The 6,978-nt window shown below is 45.9% G+C and overlaps 1 long non-coding RNA gene across 1 annotated transcript in view; it reads right to left on the bottom strand.

Moving 5' to 3' along the window:
* LOC309328929 overlaps positions 1 to 3,401 on the bottom strand; it is a 34,882-nt gene extending 31,481 nt beyond the window's left edge. The window contains exons 1-2 of the long non-coding RNA XR_014150898.1: positions 3,197 to 3,401; positions 770 to 971 (exon numbers count right to left, since the gene is read on the bottom strand). This is a non-coding gene — a long non-coding RNA (uncharacterized lncRNA). The remainder of the gene's footprint in view (positions 1 to 769; positions 972 to 3,196) is intronic.
* Positions 3,402 to 6,978: the final 3,577 nt, after the last annotated feature.

The raw sequence follows: 6,978 nt of genomic DNA, 5'->3' as shown, positions 1-6,978 counted from the left end.
AGTGTGCAGGCCAGGGTGCCCCAAGAAAACTGCTTAGATTAGAAAACAGGCACCTACCAACAAGAGGCTGCCTGCTTTGTCTTTGCTTCACTGATTTGGGCTTGCCTTCCTTCCAGTCAGTCTGTCTACTGTTTTTGTTGTTGTTTAGTCATGTCCGACTCTTCGTGACCCCCTGGACCAGAGCACGCCAGGCATTCCTGTCTTCCACTGCCTCCCGCAGTTTGGTCAAATTCATGTTGGTAGCTTTGAGAACACTGTCCAACCATCTCGTCCTCTGTCGTCCCCTTTTTTAAACTATATATTAACTATATATTTTAAAAACTACAGACAATTACAAGAAAAACAGCATGGCACCAGCCCCTTAATTGAAAGCTGTCAGTTCTCAAAAGCCTGCTGAAAAAAGACTGGACTGTACAGTCATACCTCGGGTAACAGACACTTCAAGTTGCGCGTTTTCAGGTTGCGCACCACCCTGAATCCAGAAGTACCGGAATGCGTTACATCCAGGTTTCAGCGCTCATGCATGTGCAGAAGCACTAAATTGCACTTTGCACATGTGCAGAAGCGCCAAATCGCAACCCGCGCATGTGCAGACACGGCGCTGTGGGTTGCAAACACTACGGGTTGCGAACATGCCTCCTGCACAGATCACAACCTGAGCATCCACTGTACAAAGGACTCTTATGATCTGAAAGCAGAGACAATGTATGTACTTTTGTAATCCAATAAAAATTTTAATAAAAACCTTTTTTTAAAAAAAGGTTTTCACCTGTTGGTGGAAGGACAAGGTGGGACACAGTTTAGCTTCTCTAGGGAGGGAGTTCCAAAGAAGGATACAATGGTCAGTAGTATCGAAAGCCGCTGAGAAGTCCAGCAGAACCAACAGGGACACACTCCCCTTGTCCAGTTCCCAGTGAAAGTCATCCACCTCGTTCACAGATCCCAAAGATGAGTAGGTCCATCTTTGAGCCCTATAAAAGAAATAACATACAATGATGTGATTTGATCCAGCTGTGCTGAACTTTCCTGAGGATTCTTTAGGGATCCTTCTACTCCCTTTCTCCTGCCATCCCCTCCCCTTCTTTGTATTGCCTCTTACTAAAGGAACATTTTCATAAGGCTTAGTGGCATTCACTTAATACAGTACCATTCCAAACCCTTTGTGTTCTGTACAAAATTAGTTATAGATCACCTGTATTAATAGAATATGAATTCAGATATAAAGGGAAACATATTTATGTCATACTTTACTACAGTGGTACCTCGGGATAAGTACTTAATTCGTTCCGGAGGTCCATTCTTAACCTGAAACTGTTCTTAACCTGAAGCACCACTTTAGCTAATGGGGCCTCGCGCCACTGGAGCACAATTTCTGTTCTCATCCTGAAGCAAAGTTCTTAACCCGAGGTACTATTTCTCGGTTAGCGGAGTCTGTAACCTGAAGCGTATGTAACCCGAGGTACCACTGTACATACACTTCACTTTCAAAATATTAAGGGTTGTAGTCAATGTTAGTCCCACTCAACATTAATTTCAATGGGTCTGCTCTGAGCCAGACTACATACCTTCCAACATTTCTCCAATTAAAATAGGGATGTTGTGTTCATTTTTTTAAAAAAATCATTCAAGAAATGTTGGTTATGGAATTATTATTATTATTACACCCCACACATTTGACTGGGTTGCCCCAGCCCCTCTGGGCAGATTCAAACATATATAAAACATTAAACATTAAAAAAAACTTCCCTATAGAGTGTTGCCTTCAGGTGGCTCAGGGGTTGGATAATTTCACTTCTACAATGAAAATAGGGACGTTCTAAGGAAAAGCAGGACATTCCAGGATCAAAACAGAAACTTGGATGGCTTCTGTAAATCCAGGACTATCCCTGAAAAATAGGGACACTTGGTGGGTCCGGGACTAACATTGACTAAAACCAAATGAAAGTTCTTTGCTCTTTAGCTGAGTTTTGCTCTTCTGAAGAGACTACAACGGTACAGCCCACAAGTGTAGCAGTTTATCAATATTTATATTAAACATGAATAGTTAGCTATCAGATTAATAATATTTTTAAGGAGAACTTTGTAAACTGACAGATTAACCAGCTTTTTGCACTTAGGTCATAGAACTGTAGAGTTGGAAGGGACCCCAAGGGTCATCTAGTCCAACCCCCTGCAACACAGGAATCTTTTGCCCCACATGGGGTTTGTTATGTACTGAGTCGAATAGGATCCAAAAGGCAGCAGTCTGATTGGTCCTAGAACAATAGGATCCAAAAGGCAGCAGTCTGATTGGTCCTAGAACAATAGGATTCAGAATGCAGCAGTCTGATTGGTCCTAGAACAATGCAGCAGTATGATTGGTTGGCAGGAACCACCCAATCATGCTCCAGATTGAAGTGAATCCACAATCTGATTGGCTTACAGTAGAATTCCGGAATTAGCCAATCATGTGCAGCTCATTGTGTAAATAATGTATATAAAGCAGATACTTTGAGGAGACTTTCATTCATTCCTCTTCCTCACCACTATGAGCTGAATAAAGAGCATGAAATCACTTTGCGACTCTGAGTATATTTCAGGGTTCAAGCCCACAAGCCTGAGATTCAGAGTCTCCTGCTCTACTGACTGAGCTGTCACTTGTACACAGCCTCTTCGTTCCCCTTTGTGTAAAGAAACAGAGCAGAAAGACAATTAATTATAGTTTCCTGTTATGACACCCAAATTTGGAAATCGTGGTTAACTATTTCCAAACAGCCATGCTATTTCACCAAATGTATGGGTCGTATAATGTGATGTTCTTAGGATTATATTAGTGCTTTGTTATTCGTGCCCCATGGTGCAGTATATAGAAATTTAAGAAATAAACGTAAATTTAAGAAGAGGAATAAATGAAACAAATGATATTTTTATAATCACTTCACATATTCAGACACCAAGCCCTCGTCTTTTCATTTTGTTAATTTTCTACGACTTTGGATGTACTTTGCCAACTTTTTGCCACATAATTTACATTAGTGGCCATTTTCAAATGTTTATTATTGTACAGTGTGTGCCCAGGATAAAGGGCAATCTATTATCATTATTGCATAAAGATAAAGTGTTTTTAAATTAATACAGTTTCCACAAATATTTAGTAAACGTTCTAAAATATTAAAATATCTTACAGTAACATACAATATTTACTTTAGTTTTTCACCTGTTTCGCTAGCACTGGCGTTATTCCACAGCGTGGGTTTTTATTTTTAATACGTATTGGAGTTTCCAGCATAAAAGCTGGGGGAGGGCAGTAAAGCCTACCGGGAAAAGGTTGAAGATACAAGAGATACTGTACTAAGGAAGCCGTTTCCCTCAGCCGAGCTCCTCTTGAAGCGTTTATTTCCCCTCCCCCTTTATAAAAATGACGAAAAGGCTTTATAAAAATGACGAAAAATGACGAAAAGTACAGTATAAAAATGACGAAAAGGCTGAGAGAAACTCGCTTGCCCACACCCAAAATGGATCCTAAGCTCCTTCTACGTCTCGCACTCCGGTTGGCTGATTCGCTACCACGTGAATGCCTCGCGAGGAGATCGGCCGCGCTGGTTGGGTAATACCGCGAAGCAGGGGCGGTTCCTAGCGATGCTCCCCGAGGCTCTACTGTGGGAATGCGGTCGCCTCTCTCAGGCCCTGCTGCCCTCTCCAACGGCAGGCCGGGCGAAGCGGCCGCCGAAGGCGCGAGATGGCGGCGAGCGGGAACCTCCTCGCCTGGTGAGTGCGCGGCTTGGGTCTCACTCCCTCCTCTTCCCTCCTCGGTCAGGTGCCGCCGTCCGCATTCGGAGCCGAAGGGAAGAGGGCGGGGGACCCTCATTTCCTGCAGTCGTTCGCCACGCTGTGGGACGCAGTCAGGGAAGAGCATCTCTGAGCGTGTGCAGAGCGCTTTTCTCCTCTCAGCGTTGAGGAAGCAGAGCCCGCTCCTCCAAGCGGGTGGGATATTTAGCCTGAAAGTCTCTCTGTCTGTGTTCCCTTTAAAACATCTTAACAACAGCCTTCCTTTGCAGGTTTACGTACCTGGAAGTCAGTCCTGTTGCCTTCATGGAGGGCTTAACTCCCAGATAGGTTTGTAGGTAGCCACACCCTCCCAGGCACTATCCTACCTGCAGTGAATAAGACATCCAGGGATGCACCCTCAGGGTGTTCTTCTGTGCCCCATATTTAAGTACCGTATTTTTCGTTCTATAGGACGCACATTTTCCCCTCCAAAAATTAAGGGGAAATGTGTGTGCGTCCTATAGAACGAATGCAGGCTGCGCCGCTAAGCCCAAAGCCAGAACAGGAAGACGGAGCACTGCGGAGCGCTCCGTCTTGCTGCTCTAGCTTGGGGACGGCTGCGCGCACAGCCTCTCCAGGGCAGCGGGGTGCCTTCACCCCTCTGTCCTGCAGAAGCTAACAAGGCTGTTCCCAAGCCAGAACAGCGAGACGGAGGGCTCCGTCTCGCTGCTCTAGCTTGGGGACGGCTCCGCGCAAAGCCTCTGCAGGGCAGCGGGGCACTGCGCTCCAAAGGCTTCAGGGATCTTTGAGGCTGGCGGTGGGGGAAAGCAGCGCTTCCCCCCACCGCCAGCCCCACAAGCTCTGGTGAATGTACCTTGAACGCACCTTGTTTTAGAGGGGGAGAACAAGAAAAAAAAAATTTCCCCTGTTCTCCCCCTCCTATGATCCGGTGCGTCCTATGGTCCGGTGCGTCCAATGGAGCGAAAAATACGGTAAATATATTAGTGTAGCTATTTACAGCGACGATGGGGGGCGCTTTTCAGTGGTGGCCCCGCTTGGGCCACCTGCAGCAGGTATCGCCAACCTTTTCAGACCCAGCACTCGATTGGGACACAAACATGCCTCTGGGGGCCCATTTCTTAATCTTCTACCATATATTTGCACACATATTTGCTCCTGCTGCAGCCCACCTTGGATCAGCCGGTGACTCACGGTGTATGGATCTCCCCATTGAAGCTTTCCCGATGCTGACCATTAACAGCTTCTGGCTGCCTAATTTTGGCCTCTTTCTGCCCCCAGGCATTTGGTTGCATTTTAGAAGTGTAATGGTTACAGTGGTGGACTAGGACCTGGGAGACCAGGGTTCAAATCCCCACTCAGCCATGAAGCTCTCTGGGTGGCCCTGGAGTCAGTCGCTGCCTCTTAGCCTAACCTACCTCACAGGATTGCTGTGGGGATTAAACGAGGGGGGGGGGGACCAGCTATGCCACCCTGAGCTGCTTGTTGGAAAAGTGGGATATAAATGTGAGAAATAGTAATAATAACAAAAAGAACTACATTTAAATATAGCATGGTTATTACAGAGTCACAGTACATTGGTGCCTCGCAAGACGAAATTAATCCGTTCCGCGAGTCTCTTCGTCTAGCGGTTTTTTCGTCTTGCGAAGCAAGCCCATTGACGGCTTAGCGGCTTAGCGGATCAGCTGATAAGCAGCTTAGCGGTTTAGAAAAAGAGGGGGGAGGGGGGAAAAACCGCAGGAACTCGCAAGACATTTTCGCCTTGCGAAGCAAGCCCATAGGGAAATTCGTTTTGCGAAGCGCCTCCAAAACGGAAAACCCTTTCGTCTTGCAGGGCACCACTGTATAGTCACGTAAGAAGCACCTCCCTGGCGCCTGGGTGACCAAAGGCCCATCTAGGCTACATTCGAGCCGTGCCTTTAAAGCACCATGGGACCTCTTGAAACAGTCATTGCTTCCCCCAAAGAATTCTGGGAGCTGTAGTTTGTTAAGGGTTCTGAGAGTTGTTTGGAAGCCCCTATTTCCCTTATAGAGTTAAAATTCTCTGAGTTGTAATGGGACAGTAATAAGGTGTCTCTTAAAAGCTCTCATTCCCCTTAACAAGCTACAGCTCCCAGAATTCTTTGGGGGAAACTATGACCCTTGTGCTTTAAACATACAGTGGTACCTCGGGTTTCAGACGCTTCAGCTTACAGACTCCGCTAACCCAGAAATAGTACCTCGAGTTAAGAACTTTGCTTCAGGATGAGAACAGAAATAGTGCAGCAGCAGAAGCAGGAGGCCCCATTAACTAAAGTGGTGCTTCAGGTTAAGAACAGTTTCAGGTTAAGAACGGATCTCCAGAACGAATTAAGTACGTAACCAGAGGTACCACTGTATAATGCATGTCACCCTGGTCTAGCAATCTAGGATCACAGTGGCTGGTCTGTTGCCTATTAAGGGACGTTCTCAAGGAGGAGAGGTGAGAACGACGGCCCCCACCTTCCCTGCTTGTGCTCCCCATGAACTTTTATACCTCCTCCAATAGTGGTTGTAGAACAGAGCCATCATAGACACTGTGGTGTTCTGTCTATTGCCTCCCCATTTCCATGTAGTTATAATTACAGTGGGCCCTCCGGACACAAACGTAATTTGTTCTGGGGGTCCGTACGTCTGCATCTAGAGGTGCTGCTTCTGCGCACAGCGCGATAGAGCACTCATGCGCACAGAGCACTTATGCGCATGCACGCACGGCGAAACCTGGAAGTATACACTTCCGGGTTGGCCGCGTTCACAACCCAAAAGTTACATTACCCAAAGGTAACGTAACCCGAGGGTCCACTGTCTCAATTAGGAAATTATACGTGCTGTTCTCCCATAATTATGATCAAGATCACAGTGTGATACGTTAAAAAATACCTCTCAATAATACCATAAAATATACTCAGCATATAGAATTGCTGCCTTCCAATGCAGTTCTGTGTAAGCTCAAGTTACTCAGAAGTAAATTGCATTGTCAATGGGGGCTACTTCAAGATAAGTATGCGTAGGATTACTGTGACAGGCTGCAACCCAAAACAATGGAATGTCAAGACAATTTCTTTTGGTGCACCAGAGGGAGAATTGTGGGTTTTCTTCAATGATAAACTGTGGCTCCTTGCTGTATGATAAACCATGGTTTATCTTTCTGTACTGTTGCAGTATTTAACCCATTAGGAGTCTTTTTTTTAAAAA

Source organism: Podarcis erhardii, assembly GCF_964252035.2.
Source record: "Podarcis erhardii genome assembly, chromosome: 14".
Taxonomy (NCBI): domain Eukaryota; kingdom Metazoa; phylum Chordata; class Lepidosauria; order Squamata; family Lacertidae; genus Podarcis; species Podarcis erhardii.
This window is presented reverse-complemented; position numbering and strand designations above follow the sequence as displayed.